Here is a 26383-nt window from a genome sequence, read left to right as displayed (position 1 = left end):
ATTGACAAATCTTTTGTTTTATTTTCTCTCTCCTGTCCAGCTGAGGAGGGAAGTGATACAGTGGCGTTGGTGGGCACCTAGTGTCCAGCCAGGGTCAGCCCATTTCAGTACATTTTTTCCCAGTTCAAAAGACTCCTCCACACAAAAGACTCTGGATGAAAACCTGATTTGAGTTTCAAGTTCACCTTCATATGCAATTCCCAGGAATGGGACACTTGGAAAATTTTGTGTGTATGAGATACTCATACTCAGGATAAGGTTAATTTCATGTAACTTTGGATATCTGATTCCTCTAATGAAAATGTCTAGTTTAGGATTAAATAAGCAGCATGCCCTAGAGGGCTTAGATCTCTGCAATGACTCGAGGTCGGGGGGGAGCACCCATGACAAGCTCAGGTAAAGACACCTACTTACATGCGGTAGGCTCAAGGAGAAAATGTAACCTCACTGTATCCAGTTAAAAATTAAAATGTGCTCTTGCAGTAGTGAAAAGTAATCATTAATACATGAAACAATGATCAGATTCTTCCTTTATTTCTTTAGTTATGTTGTGAGTTCGCCTAATCTATAAGTTACCTCAGAGCTGGCATGTTCTGAAAAGCTCTTGAGAAATACATTTTTTCATCCTGCTACTGAAAAGAGTAACTCCACAGTCTGGAGCTGAGGTTATGAGTATTTTTTAACTTTTCTAGTTAAACTGCAGATATACCCCCTCACCCCACCCCTCCATCTGAGTTTAATGTTACTTATCATCTATAAAATTCATACAGCTATATTCACCTTAGTTGTACTTTAAATACTAAGATCTTAATATATAAACTAATCCTTCAGGCATTTACATTCTCAAAGAGGTCTTGAATATATGAATGAAACAGTCAGAGAGAAGAGTTAGTGGATCCAGTGGTAAGCACCATCATTTATTAGACATTCAGAGAGAGGATTTGAAAGGTTGAAAAATCTGGAGCAAGCTGTCTTTAAGGCATAGACATCTTATTTTGAACCTTTCTAACTAATTGCATCCTTCTGTTTTCCTTCACCTAAACCCATTATCATTTGTCTTTTCAATCCCTAACATGCTGTGTAACTGTCAAATGTTTTCTACCTTTGTGTTATACCAATCAAACACTCTCCTTTCAACCTCTTCCCCCTTTGCTGCCAGCCTTTCCAGCTGGAATTCCTTGCTGTATGTTCACTCTTCTGATCTGTTCTGCAAAGGTCAAAATAATTGTCTGACTTCACAAAGTCAACACAGATTAGTATAAAAACACTCAGTTATGTTTCTCAATTGGTGTCTTTCCACACAGTCATATATTTTCTTTTCTTTTTTTTGAAAAGCAACCAGCCCTTGCACGTCATGGTGGCTCTCCAGAAAAATACTGTAAGAGTCTATACAGTGCAACACACTCTCTTCTGGACTGATTCATGACTTACAACAGATTTTTGAACCATCTCTGATGAAGATGGTTTTCTTTGTGTGAAATAAACTTTTTCAGCTCCTCCATGGCAAACACAAATGTCAGGAGTTCATTCATTCATTCATTCATTCGTTTGGTCTTCTCCAGGAAAGTGGTCTATGAGCACATCGTTTACGCTTTGGCCACCTAGTAGCCTTGCAGCCCACAGCTTCTTGGAAACTTTGTGTACATGATTTGTGTCCAAAGGATTTATTAAGTTGCATTTATTTATTAGTTCTCAAACAAGCCTTTACCCAAACTATTTTTTATCTGACTGCATTTTGATTTTTAATCTGCCATATTTTATATTTTCCTATAGTTCCTTATTCAGGAAGGAAGGATATCATTCAATCTTTGAATGATGAATGACTCATTCTTTGCATGAGAATATACAGTTCCTGGAATGATGTATAGTTATCTGAATAGTATTTTTACCTTTTAATTCACTTCCTACTCACAATGGCTTGAATTTTATTGTATCTTATTTTTTCTTCATTGTTTTGCACAGTATTTTTTAAGGTTGGATGTGCATTTCCTCTGAAATTTCAACATGATACTTTTCAACACAGCTGGGCATATCTCTACATATATACCGTTTTGTGGCCTCTTCTAATTCTTTTTAAGAAAGATTTCTTTTTTTTTTTTTTTATTTATTTGCTAGTTTTGGAAATTAAAACATTATGATGGTGTTTGAGGGGATTTGCTATATTTTTTTGAGGTTTTTTTTGTTCCCTGGTGTTGTTCCTGCAGCCATGCACCTTACAATTGTGGTACAAAAGAGTCCTTGGACAGCACTGCTTCACACCAGGACCTGCAGGCACATCAGCATGACCAGTTGTGCATTTCCTCACTGGCTGCCATTTGCTGCAGTCCTTCTCATCATGGCTAAAAATTAAGTCTCTGCATCACACTCTGAAGACAGATTTGTCCAGATCGCACAGAGGTAATTAACATCTTTCATTATGACTGTGTTCCTGTCTTGGGAGACCCTCTGGTCTCTTAAAACATGTCCCAGACAGGGTTTAGAAGGTAAAAGGATCAGCGAAATGGTTCAAATGTGACATTTCCTGGTTTCACCTTGGAGCTTCAATCCATGCAGATTCTGTGTTATTTACTGAAAGTTAGAAGTTAGCATAAATTATGCAGTCTTTCAGAGAGTTGGCTATGATGACCTGTCTCTATTAGTTCTTCATTCATCTTGCCATACACGTGGGTTTTTTTCTGATTCAACCTTCTCTTACTTACACTAGTGAAATTAGGCCCATTCAAAAATCGTATGACCACATGGCATAAAATCTTTAACAAATTCTTCTTTATCAAGGGTATCTGGGGAATGTTGTATCATTAACAGATCCAGGTTCCCAAATTGCATGATAATTACAGAGACCAAATATACCCCAATTAAATCAATATATGGCTGTCACCATTTTTGTGAAAGGAAATTTCCCACCTTTTATATGACATTTTGAGATCAGCTGCTGTGCAAACAATTAACATCAATATGACTTTGCTCATGACAAAACTGTGGCAGACAGGGAATTTGCGTAGCACAGGGAGACAGGCGTGAGCTGTCTCTATTTTCAGGGACAGCAATTTGATTCATCCAAGGACAGACCACTCAGACCATCCAGATTTTCCAAAATGTTGCGTGCAGTTATCCATGTAGATGTAATCAAAGCTTGATGTACAGTGACGAAGTAGTAGAGAATGAGCAATTCAGTAAGAATTGCAGAAGCATCCTCTCATTTTACATATCAATCTAAGACTAGTAGAAAATAACTTCTAGGAGATACTTTTGCTGAAAAAAGATTAATTTTAATGTCAAGAAAAATTTTATCACTCCTAAATCTATTCTAGTTACCAGAATAACAGACTGTTAAGACAGCTAAATAATCATCATCATCATCAAACAATAATCCAAAACTCAACTAGTGCAAAACACATATAGATGACTTTTATGAAACTACTTTATAAAAAAATACAACCACCATTTGGTGAATGATGTGTAAATATTCATTTAGGACTCTTCAAAATGCATTTTTGGAGACCATTACTGCTTCACACAGCTTTAGTTGAACTGTTTTATTAACTTTCTCGTCTACAATGCCTCTTATTAGCAACATACAGATAGGTCCCCTGCATCATGATGTGTTTTGCAATTACACATATGCAGAGTAAATATACAAAATTTTACTGCTTTTCCTGCCTTCTCACACATGCATATTTTTGTCTTTTATGGATCTGCTTCTGCTGCATTTTTGTAAAATTCTAGTTATTAAAGAGCATTATATTTAAAATAATAACACTTCTCAACACATTCACCTAAATCCTCCTTAAGTATAAAAATGAATGCGAGACATCTGGTTCCAACTGAGACAGGAAATGTCTTTGCTGACGTGGGATCATGTTTATTTCAAAGAAGTCCAAGGATGATCTTGGGGGGTACAGACAAATATATTTAATGCAGTATCAGACAAACTGGTAAAAAACTACAACAAACAACAGAATAGTAGGAAACCAGATAAGTATGGCATAGTGAACAATAATTACCTTGCCTGTTTTCTTTCTCCATATGCCTCTGGTTGCACAATAGCCTAAGTAGACGGGCAACATGCTGTTCCAGCAGCAACGGAGCTAGCAAAGCCTCAATTCCTATGGATTTGTGTCCGGTGCCTCCATACTCTCTGCCCATTTCCCCATCTCCTCACTCCCACCCCATATCCTGGCTGCTGTCTCTGACACGAAACCACAGAACTCTGCCACTGAAGCCATGGGGTAACGCCCCTGGTGACTGGCCACTTTTCAGGTGAAACAGGTCAGTTTAGTGTTGAATTTGGGCTGAGGCCCCTTCCAGGGGCTGTCCTTCAGCAGTCTTTCTGAACAGCATCAGGGGGCCCTAGAGGAAGAAGCAGGAGAAACCCTTTTAATATGTACCCATGTATGCACTAACCCATTTTTTCTCCATTTTTTTTTCCACTACTATTTTTGTTTAGTTGGCATGGGGTCTTTTCTACAAGATCTTGCCCTGTTAAAGCAGATGGCTACTTTAAAACGAATAAGCAGCTATTTGTTCAATACTTACAGTTCATTCCCTTGCCTTGATCTTTATTTACAGCACACTAAACAAGCTCTGCTTTGAAAATTTATTAACTTCATTCTGGGTTGAAGGAGTTCAAAATATTCCAATAAAAAAGTATGCTTTATTCAAAATTAAAAATTTCTATGGCAGACTTTCAACGTAAAGAAATTTCATTCTAAAGAAAGAGAGAAAGAGAGACCAAAGGAGACAAGGAGAAAAGGGGAGAAAAGGGAAGAAAGGGGAAGGAAAGAAAGGATGGAGGGAGGGAGACAGGAAGGCAGGAAGGCAGGAAGGAAGGAAGGCAGGAAGGCAGGCAGGCTCTTGATTATGCTGTGATTTTTTTATTATTTTTGTGAATGGAACATGTTTTCTTTTATCATTTCAGATAAAATGTACTCATGCATATATATATTTTTATATATATATATAAAGATCTATATATACACTTATGAATTAAATCCATCTACAAAGGTTTGACTTTTATGACAGAAACAGCACTTTAAGCTTAATTTCTTCCCAAAAATTTTTTCCACCAAAAAGACCAAATTGTTTGGTTTTTTTTTTGTAATTGCAGTGGGGTGAAGTGAACTTCAATTTTTTTTTCCCCATGACCCAGTAATTCCCATAGAACTTTGTTTTAGACTTTTATGATGCTCACTGCTGTAGGTCTTGACTGTTTTATACTATTAAATTACACCGTGCTTCTATAGGAGACAGGGATTTTTTGAAGACTTTTTTTAAAAACATTCAAGTAAATAAAGGTGAGATGGAATTCAGATATAACTTGAGTGTGTTGGATGAAAAAGAAGTTTGGAATTGAGAAGACTATTTAAAATTATCTCATAATAATCAACATGAACATGTTTGTAACCGTATCTACTTTTCACATACTGGATTAAAAGAAAGCCAGTGAAGCCAGTGCCAGCTGGAAAGAGAACTTATTATCCCTCTTACTCCCTGTATGGACTACACCATCACTAAGAAAAGAAAAAGTGTAGAGAAATGTGAAGCAGCATTTCTGCATTAGGTCACCACAGAACAGTGACGGTTCTCTTGCAAAATCAAAATGATGACACTTTGTTATTTGTATTCAGTAGTCCAGTTTGAATTAAAAAAATGGAAATATAAACTGAAACAAGCTCTGTGATTGGCCTCTCCTGTAGTGAAAAAAACTCTCGACTTTTCATGCAGTTTGCTGCAATGTTTGGCAGTGAATTGTGAACTGCCTTTGAACGTGACATTACTGTTACATCTGCTAAAAAGCTTCATGAAACCTAGAGCTTTCCCCTCCTACACTGTCTGCAGCGCTGCACACATTTAAGCTGCACAGCTAGTTTGTTTAAGCAGCTTTTTAAAAGCACTTTTGCAATAGAAATATGAAAATATTCCCACAACACCGAGTTGCATTTGAAGTTAAACTGGTGTGCAAAATGGGCATTTGTCCCATCGATCTGACATACACAATGCCAACAGCACAAGGACAAACGTTACCGTGGAAGTCGTGGCACTCGTGAACCAGGAGCAAACTGCTTGCAAATGGATTTATTATGAAATAGAGTCCCTGATTGCTTCATAGATTACTCCATGTAACTGTGTTCTACTTCGGATAAGCACTGCTGTCTAGAAAAGCAATTAGGGATTTCTGGATTTGAAACTGTTAATCTATCAACAGGAGGCACCTCTACTTATAGTACTATGAATTCAAAATGTATACTTTAGCCTACAGGATCAGGCAGAGAAGCTGAGGGCAAAATACTGTCCTACTCACATCCGATGGAGAAAGAGAAGCCTTGTAAGGTGTTGTAGCAGAGATAAGAAGACAGGTTCCTTGCCTGGGAAACATGCTTTGCAGCAGTGCCTTGTTACACTGAACACTGCAGCAAATGAAGCAAGACAGAACTGTACATGTATAAAATGTGTTTTCCAGCTACAAAAGAAAGTTCCAAGGCAAGCCTGGTAAAAGTTTTCACAGGACAGTGGTGGATGTTTAATTGCTAGGAGCGAAGGTGCTGGAAAGCCACTTTGTTGCTATGATTAGTTACTCCGGATTAATAGTGACTGACAGGCACAAGGAGGGGGGAAACCAATGAAGCAAAAGGTTTACTTGGTTTGCTGAAGAAGTTGGGGGGGAGATAAAATTGTTTCCTGCCATTTCACATAGAATACCTTTCAGACACTGGGAGTTCATCCAAATCTTTCCAGTCAAACAGTCTTTATGTAACCTGGATCGTCACCAAACCAAAAGCAGAAAGCAATTACAGGGTGAGAGATGTGAAGGCCAGCTCAAAGGAAATGTAATATACAATGCTCAAGCTATGCAGTGTCGCTGCTTCCTTGCTCTTGCTGAAGTTGTCAATATAAAACATTCCCTCTGAGGCATCTGTGGCCGAAGACAAATTTTACCAGATAATGTTGTCTGACTAGAGGCCTGTTATCCAGTTATGTGTGATTCCTGGTATAGCACAGATGACTTGTTTTGATACATTGCTATCATGGAAAAAATTGTAAGGTGTGCCAGGAACAATTTCTAGCTGATTCCTAACTTGCTCACTGCCTCAATATTTTTTAAGAGTCCCTGAAGTGCTAGAAATGCCATCCTCCATCCTCCCACCAGGAATAAAATCAGGAACATATAAGGGTGGGTTTCTCAAGACCAATTTATTTATCTAAAGGACACAAACCACACCATTTCTATGATGACTGTAATCCTTTGCAGTGTTGTTCTCTCCCTGGTTCTTGGAATTTGCATTCTCAAGACAGAAGAATAGCATACTGGTAAAAAGGTGAGTATCGTGCAATATCTATATGGTAATAGGTGATATAAGGAAGGAGACCATCACTCAAACATGTAAACATGTTAGAAAGAAAGATTTCTAGGTAATGCCACCAAAAAAAAAAAAAAAAGCAGGAGTAATGAAAATAATTGCTCTTTATCATTAAGGATTAATGCCATTATTAGCCCAAAGCTAGTAGTGTACATTTTCCATTAAGTTATTGAAGGCATAAAAAAAATCCAAGATTGTCAAGCAGATACATATGTCATTTTAGGATGACATAAATTACTGATTCCATTGGATTCCCCACTCTTAATGAGGGACCTTGATTTACAGCTTCTTAAAACTCAAAGAAGTTTGTAAAAGCTTGAAACACTTTTATTAATGTCTAAAATGTCTTCAGGTACACGGTTACAATATTCAAATCTGCACACAAAGCTTGTGGTGAAAATTTACCCAGGGATATGTGCTTGGGTAAATACATATATATGTGAGTGTATATATATATATATATAAAATAAATAAATAAATGTATATATATGTGCTTGGGCACACTATTTGATCGGCCAAGTGAGTTGTGAGATACAGCAGAACTCAATTACAAGCAATTGATTCCCATCCCCATAATTCCCCATGCCTCTAAACATACCTTGCAATCTAGTATAAAAATGGCCTGGAATTCAGCAGGGCCTGGGAGCAGTGCCAGAAGCCACGGGATACCCATCCATATGGAAATGTGCAGCCACCAATGCAGCACAGCACGGTATAGACGCCTGACATCAATCATAGGTAACATCTCACAGTGCAGGCACAACAGTGGGAGCAGGCAGAGCACAGATACATCAGTACAGATACACTGATGTAATTATTATTCCAGAGGGGATTCTGAATGTAAGAAAGCCATTAGATGTGATGACAGCTTCTTTGTTTTTTCTTACAGAATTTCACCATAATATACAGGCTAAATTTGATTGGAGATGGCAGGATATTTTTTCTGATTATTCCAGGCATTAAATCATACTCCTTTGCATGTGTGTGTTTGGTTTCTTCAGTATCATTTTTGTGGGTCCTGAAGAAAGATATGGATAAACTCTGAATTAAAACGTAGTAATACATTTATTTTTTTCTTCTGTATCAGACTTCTTTTTTTTTAACAGCAGAGGAAAGAGTAAGTTATGTTTGTTTTTTGTGAAAATTTCTAAACACGTTTATCATAGTATGATCTAGTGAAGTTCTTTTCTTTCTTGTTTAAGATACTAACTTCCAGTTTTGTATTAAAGTTTCAGGGTCTTTTTAACAATTTCTAGAGTGTTCCTGAGTACAGGTTCCAAGATTATAATCTATGAGGAACCTTAGATATTAAACACTGTGGAAGTAACCTAAATTATTACATATACACTTAAATTTTAAGAAATTCTTCCAGCTATCACACAATGCAAGAAGCATCTGCACTTGGATTAAGAACGTCAGCAAGCTGATCTCTGCACTGATGGAACCAGTTAATTTCAGCAAACCTCTAAAGTAACCCAAGGTATCTTAGTAACCATATCATTACTTCAGCATTCACAATACCACAGTGATGAGTACCCAGTGGTTAAATGGTTGAAGTGAGCTTTGTTGTGGACCCTTCTCACATGGATATCTAGAAAAATATTGCCCTAATTTTCAGGCATGCTGAGCTACCATACTATGAACTGAAAACCATGAGAACTGTGAATTCTCAGCAGCTCTGAAAAACACCCCTAGGTGAGACAACTTGGGAATCTTTCTATATCAAGAGAATTAAGAGTGCTGTGTCAGAGAGCAAATTATTTGAATGTGGACTGTGTTTAGAACCCCTGCTATCTTTTGCCCTGCTACTGATTTAAAACCCAGAGATCTGGACAAGACACATTCTAGAAAGAAGCTAACAATCAACAGCTGCTAAACTATGATTATCCTACCAGCACAGAGAAAAAATCGCTATTATTCAGGCAAACACCAGTTTTTCCAGTGTGTACTTGAACAGACCAACAATTCACAAACAGGTGATAGCCTTCAATGGCCTATAAAGACAATGTTATGGCTGGTCATTTGACAAAGAGAATTAGTGCCTACAAGAAAAAGGATAACTGGTAATTTTAATGAGTGAAAGAATGAACATACTGCATGAATGGAAAATGACCCATATCACCAGCAGAGGTATGGACTTACTCCATGATGTAGGTTGGCAAGTATCTCATGGAAGGAAATTTAGCATACACTGGAGGATGTTGATCACATCCCCCAAAGAATGCCCAAGAGTGGTAACAGAATTAAGTCAAAATGGCATACATGAATCTTACTGTTTTGTCTGAGTTCATACATCCCTTGTGTTTTCTAATTAAGGGCAAACAGGCTCTCAATTGTTTTTTAAAATTGTTTTATGTACTTAACTTTTCCCTGGAGAGGTAAATTATGCCCACCAGATTAAAGTTCAGAGGAAGGATGTGATTAAATGCTTGAGGCACTATAAAGTGCCAGTACTGGTGCTAATGCCAAGGAAAGATAGATCATAAGTATCCACTTTAAATAAGGAATAACATGCAGTTTGAATCCAGCAAATACACCAGAAAGGACAAAGGAAAAAGTCAGTGTTGGAGTCTATTCATACTTGGGAAGCTGAAAAGCACACACGAGCTGTGATTAAAGTAACTCTTTTTAAAAATCCACAGTAATTGCATAATTAAAAGATAAATACTTTGAGGTCACATTAAACTTTTTGATTGACCCTGAGTTATCACTCTAATTACAGGTATTTCTAACAAAAGGAAGTGTGATATCCTCAAGAGCTTGCAGTCATATCACACAGCTTTAGGCATCTGGACACATGTGTTAGAAACCTATTTCAGCTGCACTTCCTCTACAGCTGGCAGAGCAGCTCAGCAGAAAATCTGACCAACCAAGAAAAGCTGAGTAGAAAAATCTAAGACTGCCCGTATCACTTAAAAATTCATAAAAGTAATGACACTGCATGCCCTGACTGAAAGCTACAGAGATACGGGCATTAACATCTCTCATGCCTGATTCAGAGCAGCCATCTGAACCTCCTGGGAAACATCCTAACTGGTCTATTCAATGGTATTCTGGCTTAGACTTTCTAGTTCTCTCTGCAGAACATTTCACTTTGCATAAATTAAGTATTTATGGGCATGTCAGCACTCAAAAGGGCTATGAGTGTCCTCAGACCAAGGAGACGTTTGGTTTGTTTTACATACCTTACAGCACGTTTTAGCTCCATGGTTTTAAGAACTTATATGGTTCAATTTTTAATTATCTAAAGGACAAGGTACAACACCTTGATTTTGTGAGTGGCAGATATGGTTTTCATCCAGCTTGAGGAAACAAAACGTATGGAAAATGTGCTCTTTTCATAGGTTTGCCATTTTTAACACAAATTTACAAGTATTTGAGGACATTCCATTGTCCTTCTTTTGAAGGATAAACAAGCAGTCCTTTAGCAGGGCTATTTTATGAGGTTCGTGACAAGGTTCTGGTTTAAAAAGGAGCCCTTCACACTAAAGTGGTATGGTGTGAGAGACATACAGGCTGTATTCACAAATCTAAGTATAACAGGACTCTCAGAAACTTTCAACATAGTCCAGTTTAGCTCTCCAAAACAAATATTGAGACCATGCAATAGAGGATTCAGGAAAACAGCAAATGAATCCTCTGTGCTCTTTGCAGCATCAGGTTTGAAAGCGGCTTGCCTGTTGATCTCTAAGCTCTGTTTCTCTTGTCTCAGACAGGAATACCAAAGACTATGAAGTAAAGGGAGTGGTCACACAGGCACAGTATGTGTTTCACAGTTACCAGGCTTGTTCTGTACACTCTTCCCCTGTGAACACAACAGTATCAAAAATATTTATGGGGCGGTAAGTAATCTTTGTGGATTTTTCCCATTCCACATAGCCCAGAATACTCTGAACCAGCTCCAGGAACACAGGAGCTTGCCAAAACATTAGTTCAAGCAGGTGATTCCAATTCATAGGACTTTTACCTCCTCTTTGCTTGAGAAGTTCTTGGAACAATAAAAAACCTCACATGCCTATGTTGGCAAGTGTAAGATCTGAAAGGCAGATGTTATTCTCACATCCACCCACTGAAATCCCCTTGCCAGATTAGCTAGTATCAGAACTATGACTTTTGAACTGGCCTCTGGGAGGGCTGCTATAACAGGGCAGCTACAAGCCGTGTGCTGCCACTTATCTTTGTGCCTCTTACTGGGAAACATAAGGAAAATGAATAAAAGAGAGAACTCTGAAGAATAGTAATTTCTTACCTGGTAATTTGTTTCTCCACATGCCCTAGTATGCAAACTCAAACACTAGCTCAAACTCCTCCTGTCAGCAGATGGACACAGGAAAAACATAAAGCCCATGGGGTGTCAGATTTTAAATACAGAGGGATGATTTCTCTGGCTAAGTTCAGATTCAAATTTCTAAAGCAATAAAAGGGAAACTGCCCTTTCAGTATATACAGTAGAAAATTTTCATAAAGATAAATTCTTCAGAGAGAGAAAACAACATTAAATCAGATGAAAAGATATTAAAATTTTTCAGGTAATTACTAATTGCAAAAGCAGTATCAGCTAAACAGTGGACCATTCATAAATATTTTCCTTCTGTTTTCCGTCTCTCTGCAAACATTTTGATTACAAGGTTGGTCTGTGGCCCTCATGATGTTTTACCTCCAGTTTGAGCTGATATAGGACAAACAGTGGAGCATTGCTATCCCCTGATAATTTGTTGTTCAGATGGATACACATGACATGCCCAGCCCACCCAAGCAGGGCCGGTAACCAAACAGTCGGCCACCTGGTAAGACAATTAACATTTATCACAAAGTCACATGGCAATGAAGGATGACTGGATTGAGACTGATCAAAGAAGTATCTCCTTTCATTGATTTGAAGGAGAGAAGTATGTGTAGGAAGAAGAAAATTTAGGGCAACATTTGTAACAAAAACAGTTTAAGAAAGAGTAGATAATAATGTGGTCACTTCATACTTAGATGCAGCATGTCCGTGCTTTTGCCTTCAAAATCCATGTTAAGCAGCTGTTCTTCAGGCAGGAATCCTTAGGAACTTCTCAACAATGTTCTCTCACAGCCAGCACCCTGAATGAGGAGCTACTGACAGCCAAGGAGGAAGAAATACTGACAACACAAGGCTACCTTACATCCATCCCTATGCAGAACTTCGATTAGTCAGGACTATAGAAAAGTTCCTGTCTTTTAAAGACATGGTGTCCTGATGCCTTCTTGAGGAAATGTAACAGAACTCATGTGTTTGGATTGATGGGGTTTTGGTTTGCGTTGGGGTTTTGTTGGTTTTTTTAAATGCAACCAGAAGTGGTGCCAACACCCACTTTTAACATAAGGTATGGTGTCCACACTTCTGTTTGAAGATTCAAGTTCCAGCTTCTCCCAGCAAAGAGTGCAACTCACATCTCCCACCTGATAAATAAGGGTTCTAATAATCAGTCACAGAACTAACTAGAATGGGTGGGTTTTTCATCCTTCTGTGCAGCAAAGCAGAGAAGAGCATTGATACATCATTACATTGTAATTCAGGGGTTGTGGTGCTCAGCAGGAAAAAGGCATCTGTAGGTTTCACTCCTTAACTCTAGCAGAGCACTATTAAATGAGTGAAACACAGCTAATGCCCACTGAATTTTTCAGGCTGAGAAGAGTGTTACATTCCCCATTCCTGGGGGTGAGAGTGTCCTGAACATTTGGTGATGTATTTAGTGTGCATGCATGCATGTATGTGTATTTGGCATGGAAGCACTTCTGCCTCCTCTTCAGCTGTGTTTCAGGGGAAAGCATCCATTGCATTTTTGTGAGGTCTAATCCATTAGGCACGCTCCAAAAATATTTGACATATTGGGTCCCTCAAGCATTCATAGATGGAGCATAGCCTGCTTTCCCAACCTTCCCCTTATTTTAGACAAAAGAAAGGTATTGAGTTCTTTAATTTGGCTCTGAGTGTTTTGAGAACTTCACAGTGCTGCAAGAAGGCATCTAACCAAGCTAGGCAGCAGATTAACAGCTGGCTTTTGGATTACCAGTTCAGGCTCAGGCAATGCAATTCCACTTAAGTCCTGCTGTAGATGCTTTAACTCTGTTATTGCCTTCAGCCCCATGATAGTATCTATGACAGCTGAGAGCTCAAGCTGATATTGATGTGAAAAGGTGAAAAGGTTGGAGGATTTGAGTGGCTGGCTTAAAAATTGCACCAGGAAAAGCACATTCTCTCTTGGCACAGGAGCATAAGGTTGAGTTGCTTCTCTCTCAGTCCTAAAACTTAAAGAATCTCTGAAGCCTGCCAAGCTTCTCATAAAATATTGAAAAGAATAAAAAGATGACCCGAGTTTCTGTCACATAAAAGAAGTCCTCTGAAGGTAGAGGAAGCTTTTTTCATTTTCAGAGGTAAAAAGGGTGGAAGAATAAGAGAAATTCTGGAGCTAACAGTGAGAAGGTTTCTCTGAGGGAATGGATGTAAAGAAATGTCATAAAGAAAAGAAGTGGTGGGAGATCTCTGCAGCTGGGGATGGTTGTTCTCCCACCCTTCTTTTCAAATTTATGTTAAGCTCAATACTGAATAGTCTCTGAGGAAATGTTCCATATGTACCAGATTTTCTTTCTCTGTGTTGCCTTTTTAGAAAACCATGTTTGCTTGTTATTTTTTTCCCAGACTTCATCCCAGTGTTTGTATACATTTATACAGTTATTGTCACTGATTTTCCTTCACCCTTCTTCATTTCCAGTCCTTTCCTGAATGAAACCACTCAAGCTGAGTGATTTCAGCCCTGTCTTGTAGAGGTTTTGATCAACACTTAACTTCACAGAACAGCAAGTTTTCATCTTCTCACATTTTTCAGTTTCTTATATGGCACCCAGGTTCCCTTCCCCCCCTTTTTATCCATTTAACAAGTGTAGCAATAAAGAATCTGGAAAAGAAAGGTCTTGTTTTTGTTCTTTCATACTTAGGCTTAGATAGCTTTGAATTTTTAGAAAAGATTGAGGCTGTGTATGAAACATCTTTGTGGATGGAAAAAGGGAAACTTAAAGAGAGGTGCTTTCTCAGAAAATGATTGAAGAACTGAGTTTTCAGAGGCAATGTTTCAGAGGAAAGGAGTTTCAGACAGGCTGAGCGCATGGACTGGCTGCCACTCCAAAAGATGTGGGTCTTACTTAGGAGTCCCACATGATAACTGACAGTGCTGTACAGCTGTCTCACACATACATTAGGTCTGCAAGCACAGAGTTCAACACCTGAATTTAAGGTCCTAAGCACAGACACCTTGGAGTGAGCTAGGTGTCCAAGTCACTATCATGGTCACTACGGGTCTTGCCAGTGCAACCAGTGGAGCACACAGACTTACTCAGCTGACCAAATCAAAGTATCTGCTTTAGGGTGCAAATTCCTTTGAGCTTATTGGGTTAGCTTCAGTTGCCTAAATAGGCATCTTGTACCATTGGGGCTGTCTTGGCTAACCCTGCCTGGCCTCTAGCTGTCTCTCCAGAAGTCACGTGGCGCTAGATCCAAAGGCCTTCTTTCAATGTATGAAAAGCAAAAGGTTCAAATGGCTCCTGTGGAGGAACATGAAACCCACCCCCACTGTCTGCAATGGAAAGTTAAGATACCTCACTCACATTCTCATAACTCAATTCCTGTGCTTGAAGCCAAAGCTGAACCTCACTCTAGGGGACTGCCTTTGAAATGCAGTGTGCAGAGAAAAGAACTAACCCTCTTTTAGAGTGGAAACATTAAAGGCATTCCCAAATACCTTGGGAACCCCAGAGTATAGATAATTCATTTTTGTACTTATTTCTCAAAGTTAAAACCCCATTTTGAATTGTTGGGGATAAGCAGTAGGTTTCTGGTAAGGCTTCCAGATTCTTTCTCAGTTTTGTTTCTCTTATGACCTCATCAGCTTCCTGGCTGGACCTTCTCTGAGTTTCTCTGAAACTTCATCTCCAGACAGTGCTCCTCCCTCCCCACCATACCCACATATACTTCTGTAACTCCCTAATGTAATATTCCCTTTTCACAGAGTGTCACAGAAAAAAAATAATTGTAGGCATGACTTGTCTTGATTTGCTTGACAAAAAGAGGTGCTTTTAACAAGTAACTCACAAAGGAAGACTATCCCAGCTTCATGAATACTGACAGAATACTTACTGCTTAACTCATGGGTGGATACTCCAAGCTACACTTCCGATAATGCAGTTGATGAAGAAAGTAGTAAGAACAAGGGCATTTATCCAAACATCACAGATCATCTTGTTTTACAGGTGACTTACTAAAGCAGCATGCCTTGCTAAACACCGCCTCCACCTGCACAACCTGGTTTGCCTGCAGTAGTTGTTTAAGCTGCTGGTGACAATACAGTGAAAGAGAAAAATGGCAGTGCTGAACTGAAAGTCTTTTAAAATTCCCAGTGCTCTTCTTCAATCTCTGCTTTTTGTCACTTTTCATTCACTTTGTATGATAGCAACCTTGCTAAGTACAATAGCAATACATCGCTAAGTACAACTAGAAAGCCAGTTGAGAGTGGCATTTTTTTAAAATACAAATGATCCCTAAAATCATTTACCTAGGAAATCAGACAGTGAGGATTAGCTGGTATCACCCTCTTAAATGCTCGGGATCAGGTATTTCAATAAACAGCAATCTCTTAAGAGAATTAGTATTTTGGGGTTGTTTAGGCATTACGTAATGCAAATGACATGATACGCCAAGTCATGAGACAATAAAAGCACACAGGAAAGCAGTGCCACTCTTCCAAGCACCAGGGCTTCACTTTAATTTATGACCAAGCCTACATAACACTATTCTTTTGAAGGGTACACTGCCCCCTCTTAGACTGGACTGCTTACTGCTTTTACAGTTGCACAATTCCTAATGAAATTAATTTATGCTATTTAGCTTAAGTCTTATTTTTGCTGACTTTTAGCTTTTTTTTTTAAAGTACTGTTTAATCTCCTCTCCTCTCTTTTTTCTCTCCAATCTCATCTTAAATAGCTTACCAAATCAAAACCTATCCCACGAATGATCTCATAGTGCAGTTCAGCCCAGATATTTTTCTCTGCTCTCTTCTGCTTTATTTTTGGTCTGTGACGGCAAATCTTAAAGGGGAAAAGAACCCAACACACAAACCCTAGAAAATATTATATAACTGTATAATGCCGGCAATTTAACTCTTCCCAGCAGAAAATCGTTTCTAAATTCAACTCTGTCTGAAGCTGAAAAACGTCAGTATGGAAATCCAGCTCCAGGACACAGGAGGGAGCGCAGCAGCTCCCCGAAGCAGATGCCCGCACACAGTGAGTCATCGGCAAGGGCTCAACCTGGGATCATCAGCACCCAGGCACAGCTGCCCACGGTTTTCAGCTGGAAGAGCAGCTCAGCCGCCTGTCCCTTACTGAGCGTGCGGAGCCCTCAGCTAACCCGAGCGAGCCAGGGCAAGGCAGCGAGACGCTGCGGAAACCTCTGGAGATGGGATTTTTGTGTCAGCTCTCCAGCTGCATTAGTGAAGGCGGGCGCTGAGCAGCATTCAGCAGAGCGCAGCGGCAGCAGCGTCTCCATCCTTTAACCTAGCAGGGGCACAGAAGCAGGACTGCTATCTGGGGGCATCCCGCTGCCTCGGGGCGGGGGGGCGCCGGCGCCTCCGCGACGTGCGAGCGCTCAGCGCAGCGCTGCGGGGCGGCGAGAGCTGAGCGCACGGAGACTCGCCGGGCGGGCCGGGAAGGGCAGGGCAGGGCAGGGCCGCCCCCGCCCGCAGACCCCGCTGTCGCCGCGGCAGCCCGGGGCGGGCCGGGGCCGGTGTTACGCGCGGCGGCGCCGCCCGGGTTGGGGCGGACAAAGGCGGCTCCATCCGGCCCCGCGCACGGCTCGGGTTTCTGCCGGGAGCGGCGGGGCGAGGCTCGCGCCACCGCCCGGAGGGAAGGGCGGGGAAGCAGCCGCCGGCCGGGAGAAGGGAGGGGAGGGAACCGCAGCGCCGCGTCCGCTGAAAGCTGGAGCTTCCCGTCCCTCGCTCCGCCAAGCCCGGGGCGGCTCTCCCGCACTGCGTCCCTCGCCCGCTGGACAAAGGGTGAGGGACGCCGGGGTGGCAGGACAATTAAAAAAAAATATCTAAGAGTATTAGCTTTACTATATGCAGAGGCCCTATGTGGTGGTGTGGTGATTTTCCTTGTTGCTTTTTTTTTTTTTTCCTTCTCTAGTGGCTAGAAGCCAAAACTCTCCTACTGAACGCCTCTCGCTGAATGGGAAAAGCTGCCTTGTTTAATTAATGTTATTCCTTTTCCCCCAAAAGAAAACGAAAACTATTCCCATTATTTTAGCTCTGGAGAAGCTTTAAGAGAGTAATGGCAGACATGCTGAGCCCTACCCTCTTTTCTTCCTGCCTTCATTACCACCACACCTAGAGGCACGCACAAAAGGAAAAGGGAAAGCCGAAAAAACTGAGAAACCAGACATGGTGCTGTAGGGCACCATGGGTACACCTGTACCTGAGGAATTCAAATGGGAGAAGTAACCTCTGCCATAAACACACTCTGAACCACACCTCATTCAGTACACTAATCCACCCTGCACTGAAATGTTTGTGTCCAGGGCATGCAGAGAACAGTTTTGTAGCATCTGTAACATGGTGGAATCCCGTATGAAATGTTAAAATCTCCCTCTAATGTGGATTATATATAATTCTCTCCAAAAGCATAAAAATAGTGATAGCTATAAGCCAAATAGTAAATCAACCATTCTTTGTGATGTCTGCTTTCCTGTTTCCTGTTCCTACACTGTTTGAAAAATAATAGTTTGCTCTATGGAAAATAGACATATCTCTGTTACACAGATGTAAACATATCAACATTCCCACCAATGTTTGGAAGCATCACAAATGTGTTTGTGCTAATTGTAATCATGAAAGCATTGTGATGAATAATATGTTCTTATTTAGGTATTTTGAGGCATTACTTTTTAGTTCACTACTATGGTATGAGTTCTGTGTTTCCTTTAAAAATACTCAAATACTACTTTTGCTGGTATCCTTGGTTTGTTGCAGATTTGTTGGGCAACTGAGAGCCTGTTCCTAAAAGGATTATATTTCATGTTTGGGAAAAACTCTGCTGTAAGTTTTAAAAAGAAGTTACACTTCTTTTATGACCTTCGTTCCTCTTTCTGTGCACACATCCTGTGGTTGTAATCTATTATTCTGATCAAGTTTGTCTTTTTACGATGAAGGTAAACATGCATTTAGAAAATGTCCTAGCAGTGTATTAACATGGAAATGTGGTTCCAAGTAGCAGGAACACGGTGATCACAAGCGATACTTGGTGAAGGAAATCACTGTGTTTAACAGTGTTGAGATCCGGACCATGTCTTAATTTTACAGTCCCTGCTTAAGTGCTAGGAATTTTCAGACTGAATAATTTAATAGGCTACCAGGTCTGAAGATGAAGTCAGAATTTGTAAGGGAGGATGCAGTGTTCACAGCACAGCACTTTTATTTAACACTTAATTATGAAGCTGTGCACAGAGAAGCTTTTGAGATTGTTGCCATTAGAAACTGAGCCCTTGTGGCTGGAGTTATGGTCAGGCTGCTGTCTCCACCCCCACCTTCCTCCCTTGCCCTCCTCCTGCTCCGCTGACTGACCTTCCCACGCTTGGCTGAGCTGAACCTTGAGGTGCTGCAGTGTTTTACATTGCTGGGCTGTAAGGTTTGAGGTGTGAGCATGCAAGGGTTGGTGCCATCTGTGGGGACAAGAGTCTTTTCTTTTGCTGAAAACCTGCCAGCTGTTATTTAATATCACTGAGTATCATGTAACAAATATAAAAGCTGTATGTCAGGGAGAATGTCTCTTTCCCTACTGATCCAGGCTGGAACACAGCAAAGTTTCCATTTACTTCTAGCTATTGTGTAAAGAAAGCTCCATTGACCTATTTTGACACTCAGCCAGGGAGGTGACTCCATCAGTCAGAAGCTGACCATTTTTGTTTCCAAACGCACCCACCAGAATTTTAATACTGTGCTTTGTTTGAACTGAAAGGCTGTCATTTCAGTGCTTTTTGTCACCACTGATCTCAGCCTTATGTATTTTACATGGTATTTTGGAGATACACTATTAATCATCATTATAGTATTCTCTGTGTAAAATTATTTTGTGTGTAAGCCTGAAGAAAATTTCTGGTGAGTTTTCACATTACGCAGTGGCACCAAGTGATCTTTTGTGCAAAGATAACACAGGTTTGCTCTTTTGTAACCTCGTCTTCCAGGGAGATTCTGATCCTTCACCGGCACAAGGCATTTGAAGTTCTGCAGCTGATTTTTGCAAGACCAGGAGCAGGCCTTGAGGTCTTCGAATTCTACCTATCACTGAGCATCTCCCCAGCTGGGAGCCAAGGGCATGCAGGACATAGCGGGATCAGATCCTGAATTAATTCTCCTGGGAGTAATAGATCCTCAGAATGATTTCTACAGGCACAGCTTCCAAAGGTACCCAGTGCTGATACAGAGCAGCACACAGTAGTTTTTGCAGATCAGCAAAAGAGTGGTCACTTTAAGCAATACGGCATAGGAAAATATTCTGTAGAGAACAATTTGTTAGCAGGACATTACAACCTTTAGTCTGGACTTTCGATGGGTCGAACTGAGGGAAGAGATCCCTGTGCATCATTTCTGCCAGACAGGATGCCTTCAGGTGCACCTAGCAGCATTTTTGCTGTTGTTGTGAGAAGAGAAAATGAGCCCAGTTGTCAAAGATACTGAAAGCAGGGGATTTTTTCCCCAAAGGTATAAACATCAATTAGGCACTGAAGCTCCACTCACTATCAATCATTCGAAAATCTCGCTCTGCATGATGCTGCCTGGCCTCAGGGCTGGAGCAACAGCTGGGCACTGCCTTGTACTTTGGTGGGATTGTGGTCCCTTAGCCCAGAAACCTCCACTGAGATCTTCATGTCAGGGAGGGAGCTCTTTAAACTCTCCATTCATTACCCTTTTTGAGAACCATACCACATTCTGTTTGAATATGTAACCAAGTCTTGGATTAGGGTATGGGCCTAAGCTTTGTGCATGGAATCTCTTGAGTATAAGTGAACGTCTCAGCTGGGATGGGCAGCAGAACCTCTGGTCTCTACCTTCAGTACCTAGAAAAACACTGGTTTTGGCTGATGCAAATATATGTTAAGCAAAGTAAGAAAAATATAATTTATTTTTATGCAGTTACTGAGCTGTGTGAGATGACAGTAATTATTTTTACCATTGCTCAAAAACCTGCGTTTTAAAGAAAATATAGGAGTTCAAATATGTTTGGCATTTGGGAAAGTCAGAAGAAATATTACATGTTGATTGACCAAACCAGCAATTTTACAAAATAATCTTAAAGCACACTATCTAAAAAATGCTGTGATTATCTGAAATAAATCTAAGCAGAGGGATGTAAAGTTAAAATCCGAAAGGAATTTTCATGGAGATGGGGTGAACATATCGACTGATAATTTCTGGTGAGATAAAAGATGGTAAAAAAGAAGAAATTGCTTACAGTTTCAGATATTCCCTTTACTGTAGCAAACTCACAAACTGTATATTGCCTTTTGCTTTCATGGTCAAAACTCGTATTTTTGCAAAAGGACGTCTTTCCAACAACAGACACTACATTTACAATAAATGTCTTACACGCATTAACTGTAGCTGTTTTCAGTGTGATTTTAAACAAGCCAAAGTTTTCCAGTGCTTTAATATTCCACCAGACTGTGGAGGCCCACAGTTATACCCCTCCCTTTATCTGAAGAGAGAGAAGCTAAAGCGCAAACTAGGCTAGCTAAATTTATGTCTGTCTTCATGACAAACACCGTCCTTAGAAATTTAACATAGAGTAACCTGTATGTTGGAGATATCTCAGATATATTATGGCAATCAACAGTATTTTCAGAGTTATGGTTCACACCTCTAGAAATGCTTGGAACCCAGTCTGTTAATTTTTTTGAATAAGATGTCAAGTGCATTCTTATCACTTCAAATTACCTTGCAGTTCTTTTAAGTGTAACCCCATAACACGACCAAGTGAAGCTTTCTAAGCTCCTGGGATACCATTGCTTGTTTAATTCATACAATAATCATTAACATACCTCATTTCAAGAGCAAAAACTTGACTGGTGAAGAGAAATTCAAATGTGCGTTTTCCTGTAAGTCTGTCTTTGGGGCACTTGGGTGCTGGCAGTTGGCCCCTTCCCTTCACCGTGAAACCAGGCCTTCTCAGACTCCTAGCTCATCTTAACAGCTTTCCCTGGCTTTTCAGAGGCAACTGATCATCTCTGTGTTCTCAGGCTCATATTCAATCTTCATTTGAAGGACTTGAGAGGAAACAGAAGACTTGCTTCCTCTCTCCAAAGATACAAAATTACTTGTTCAGTGCAAGCTTGTTGAGGTGCCTATTTAGATGTTTAATGCAGAGTTTCTCTTCCTTAGCTTACATGCTCTATAAACAGGATTTCTTGGTTTAAACCCTGTTAAAAATCTTTCTAGAGCAGTTTGCCTTCATACTGTGATACAAGTGGATATGAGGAGAGGTAGTGACCATACTTCTTCTCCCAATGAGCCAACACTGGGCAGCTACAGAGAGAGACCTCTGCCATTTCCATTTTGTAGCATACACCAGCATGTGCCCACTCAATATTCATGACAGCATTCTTCCAGAGTTTTGGCTGGAGTGATTAAATGCCTATTGCAGTTTTGTGTCTTTCAAATATAGCTAAACCTTCAGAAATCTGATTATGACAGTAACCAGAAAGTTGACAGGAAAGTAATGGAGCTTGAAAAGGTTAATTTGGTTGAAAAAAACTTGTCATGAATCCATGTTACAAAGCAATATTTTCTAATCTGTGAGACTTGTATATAGTGGGCATGTGGTGGGAGAAAGGAAACTGAAAAAAGGATGTCTTTCAAACTGACAGATTTGATAATGAGAAATCTTCAGCTCCAAGTTTGGGTTTTGTTTAAAGTAAATATCTTCCTCCTGGCAAGGCAGGCTTAACAAGTGAGGAAGTCTTTTTCAGGCACTACACTAAAGTAATTTTCTGACACTAATGAATCTGCATCGTTAATGCATACACACTGCTCAGATTCTCCTCTGCAATATTCAAGACTAGAGAAAGCCTCCTGAAATGAGTGCAATTATTAGGATTTCACTGGAATACACGATAACATAATTTGGCCAGCTTAATCACCTGTGCCTGTATGAGTTGGGGTGTGCACTCTGTATTTTCTGTGGAGTAAAGAACTGCTTTAATAGCCTCATATCTTTTGTTACAGATGTTCTGAAAGTGCTTGTGATACACACTGAAAATTTCTCCATACAGTCTTAAGTTTGACATTATAAGAGATTGTTTCTATGAGAAGGATGCACTGAAAGCCTGCAATAAATTATTAATCATGTCAGTGACCCAGGTTTTGGACAGCTTAATTTATATTGAGTACATTTCTACCCAGAGGTGGCATCATTGAAATAAATGGGACTTTCTCCTCTGTAAGGAGACACAGAGCTCTGAGTAAAACTATCAGAAGCAGTTCCAAGCTGTGTGATTTTTGGAGAGAGATACTATAGGAAGAATGTGGTACATTCATAATGAAAGATAAACCAAGCTGGGTTTTTTGTTGTGTTGGGTTTTTTTTAAGCAGGAAGCAATATTGAATAATAGCTTACATATTTACATAAACAGCTCCATGAGTAAAACAAACCAACATAAAACATTAAAGAAAAAAACAACACAGATCTGGAATTTAGGTGAAGTGAAAGCTGGAGCTGAAATGAAAGCTGAAGTTTCTGTAAACGATTGCAGGATATCATTTGGGTCTCTTCCTTAGAGCTGTGCAAGTTAGCCAGGCTCTTCCTAGGTATCAGTCATATATCCTCCAGACAGGAATGCAAAGCTAATACTGCTCCGCTTTACAGCAGTTAAGATCTCAGAACGGTCCTTCCCAAGACCCTTTATTTTTGGGAAGGAGGAGGGTGATTTGTATTGATAACATGGACATGGCCCTCTGACACCCTTCTTGCAAAGACCATTTCTGAAACTCCAGGATGAGAAATTAAACTGGGGTTCAGCAGAGAAGGGAACATACTCTGATATAAATATTCACAAAACAGGCAAGGAAAAATGAGGTTCAATTAATTTAGCTGCCAGGTTGTACTTGACAATCTACACTCATTCCTAATGTCAGCCTGATCTTAATGTTGTATTTTTATTGTGAGTTCTTGTTGACAACATGAACCACCTGCACAGTAAAACCCTGCTATTATCCACCATCACAAACAATGATTTTACAGTACATACAGTAGATTGAGTGTCATTTGGTATAAGTATGGGCTTTTGTGAAAGAGCTTAATATTTTACAGTTGTAGTAACTGTCATACCCTGGATCATGAAATTTTGCAAAAGTGTATTTTAGAAATAACATTACTGTGGACTCCAGTGTGGAAGGCGCTAGCTAGCTTTTGTGATAATCAAGCAGGAGAACCATTGCTGTTATTGTGACAGATACAGCAGTGTACCTAAAAATGTACTTCCTTTTATATACAAACATTATTTAAAGCGCTAAATTCTGTGCACGTGTATACATGACCTGTGTTTGCTGGACAAATTATGAACTGTAGGATCAGTATCCTGACTTCCAAAATATCTGAACAATAAGTACTGAGCACAAGTGAACAGTCAGCCAAGTCCTGAATTATGAAGGAAAAAGATGGGAAAAGCCTGAATTCAGCCATGCTGACTGAAGGTGAGAACAAGGCCAGCAGGTTTATAGGAATGTCCAGGATGAAAAAAATTGTTCGAGATAGCAACATATAGGCAGAGTGAGAAGAATTTATCACCCTTGATAAGATGAGGGTAGATTTCCTGGGTTTAGTGAAATAATCTCAGGAGAAAGCAGCTGGCTTTCTAGTTGAAGCAAACAGGAAGCAAAAGTAAAGTCCAAGGAGCTGGGCAGGTAATTGGAGTTTGACATGGGGTTGTAAGAGTTAAAGAGACCCCTCATAAGCAACTACAAACAAAGAAGAAAGAGAGACTAAAACAGAGAGAAAGATAACAAGAAACACCAGCTTGCCAAGTTTTTCCTGTCTTGTGTAACAAGGAGGTATCTGAAGCAAAAACAAATACACATACACATTTGGAGCAGAAAGAAAAAAACAATATCAAGAAATTTATATCTGACCCATAAAATCTTGACAGATCTCCAAGAGAGAAAAAAATGTGTTGTATTTAGGCCTATGGCACTTACCTGAAAGAAAAATATTATCAGAAATGTAATATTATTGTTTAACATTCTGGAGAACGTAAATAATTTTTTAAAAAGTTTTAAAACACGGGAATTAGTTTCTCCTGCAAGAAAAGATAGCGCAACATAGCAATACATGTGTTGTCTTATAATACCTGTAGGTTTAAATGCCACTGAGCTTCAGGAAAGAATCTTAGATCCCTATTCATTATTGCTAGTAAAAGGTTGGAGGCTTTTTTCATTAGATTTGAAATCTCTCTGCAATGGTCTATGTAGAGACTTAAATTCCCAAATCATCTTGAATGGCTCCAGTTATGTTGCTGTTGCAGTGTGTGTTATACCAAAACAGCTCATCCTCGGGGGCTTGGATCGCCCCCAGCTCAGTGCAAGCTCTAGGCTTTGTAGATGCACTCACCTCTCACGGGACTTTTTCCAGCAAGCCTCTGTAGCTGGTTCTTAGAGGTTCTCAAATGCTTACTGCTCTACAGTGAGCATTTTATTAGTTATCATCCTCCAGCTGCAGGGATCTTTACCTTTTTTCACTGATGAAATGTAGCCCATCTCCCAGCTCTGGTGTCAGCTGCCTTACCTAGAAATGAGATACATCACATTGCAGATAAAAGCTGTGTTGATACCTTGAGATCAGACCTCCTTATATAACCACCGCTTAAATTTCGGTGTTGTAATGTGGAACTGAGTCCTGCCAGTGCTAATTTCACTTTACTCTGTAGCCTCTGGTCCTCATGTCAGCTGGTGCCTGCCAGCATCAGTCATTGGTGAAGTGCTTATAGTGCTGACAGCTTCTCAATTAAGTGCTCTGGCACGTGATGCCATGCTAATGGCCTGCTGTTTTACCACCCTGTACCACAAAAGCTCAGACATCTGCTCCCAGATGGGCTGAACTTTATGTTTCCACAACAGTAAGGATCAGGGGATGACCCTGCACATGCAATGTTGTAGAAGTTATCCCTACAGATAACTTGGTCAAGAAGAGAAGGTAGATCAATCCTTCTTCAGGCTGCTGAAGAAAGCCTCAGAATTAGAGACATGGCTGATTACAGACAACTGACCACCACAGTGTCTGCTGGAAGGATAATATGGCACAAACAATCCATTGGATTTGTGGACTATATTGAAAACTTTTTCTTGATGCAGGTGATCAGTGAACCAATGAGGAGATGTTGGACCTAAAGGTGAAGGGCAGTGTGGACTGCAGCAACTGTGAGACTGTGGAGTTTAGGATCCTGATAGAAGTGAGCAAAATAAATAGCCAAATTACAGCTCTGTACTTCAGAAGAGCAGATTTAGGTCTGTTCAGGGAGTTTGTTCATGGAAAACTGTGCTGCAGGGCAAAAGGCCCCAGGAGAGCTGGCTGATCTTCAAAGACAGCCTTCTCAGAACACTAGAACAGCGCACAATGTTCAGAAAGTTGAGCAAGTATGGCACAAGGCCAGTATGGATGAACATGGAGCTCCTGCCTGAGCTCAAACACAAGAAGTACACAGCAGGTGGGAGCAGGGACAGACTACTTGTGAGGAATGAACAGACGCTGTTCAAGTGTGTAGGAATAGTCAGGAAAGCCAACGTGCAACTCCAGTTTAAACCAGCAAGGGAGAAAGGGGCAATAAGGAAGGTTTCTTTAAGTGGACCAGTAGCAGAAGGAGGACTAAGAAGAATGTAGAATAATGAGAATGGGCATTGCTCAGTGGGGCAGGGAATCCTGTGACAAGGGATATGGAAAAGGCTCAGGTACTTGATGCATTTTTTCCTAAA

This window comes from Corvus cornix, chromosome 1, assembly GCF_000738735.6.
Source record: "Corvus cornix cornix isolate S_Up_H32 chromosome 1, ASM73873v5, whole genome shotgun sequence".
NCBI lineage: Eukaryota > Metazoa > Chordata > Aves > Passeriformes > Corvidae > Corvus > Corvus cornix.
This window is presented reverse-complemented; position numbering follows the sequence as displayed.